The sequence below is a fragment of the Galeopterus variegatus genome, unplaced genomic scaffold, assembly GCF_000696425.1.
Source record: "Galeopterus variegatus unplaced genomic scaffold, G_variegatus-3.0.2 Scaffold5423, whole genome shotgun sequence".
In the NCBI taxonomy this organism is placed as follows: Eukaryota; Metazoa; Chordata; class Mammalia; order Dermoptera; family Cynocephalidae; genus Galeopterus; species Galeopterus variegatus.
Genome location: NW_007731534.1, coordinates 11,555 through 12,231, shown reverse-complemented (window position 1 = coordinate 12,231; position 677 = coordinate 11,555).

Here is a 677-nt window from a genome sequence, read left to right as displayed (position 1 = left end):
CCGCACCACGCTCAGCCAGCGAGCGGGAACCGGTCTCCACATGGGATCCGAACCCTCGGTGGGAGTGCTACTGCGCTCCCAAGCGGCGCACTCTCCAGTGCGCCACCGGGCCGGCCCTTGCCCAATTCTTTATATCCAGCATCTGCTATAGTCCCTGATACATAGCTTCAGCACTACCAAGATGCACAAATGGAGAGGACTCCATTTACACAGAATGCAGCATGAAAGGTGCCCCCGCAGCTGTGGGACTACAGGTCAAGCATAACCTGGCTGCTATGGTGTTGGCTGAGTGAATACTTTTGTAAGTGGGGTAACCGCAACCAGATCTGGATCCACAGTCACCACCATTACCAGCACCACCCATATTTCCAGAGAGTAGAAAAAGAATAGGCTTTAAAAACAACCAAAATCCAGCTCTTGCACTTAGTGGGTGCCTTGGCTAGTTGCTAATCTCCCTGAGCTTCGGTTCCTTCACTTATAAAATGGGAGTGATTGTACCTATTCTCAGGACTGCTATAAACAGCAAAAGCAATGCCATTTGGACATTTCCTTGCAGTTAGTGAAGATGTACCTCTCTTATGTCCCTTCCATTAGCTGCTGAGCATTCAAGAAGCTTTAAAAAGAAACCTTTGAGGGCCGGCCCGGTGGTGCACTGCTACAGTGCGCCGCTTGAGAGC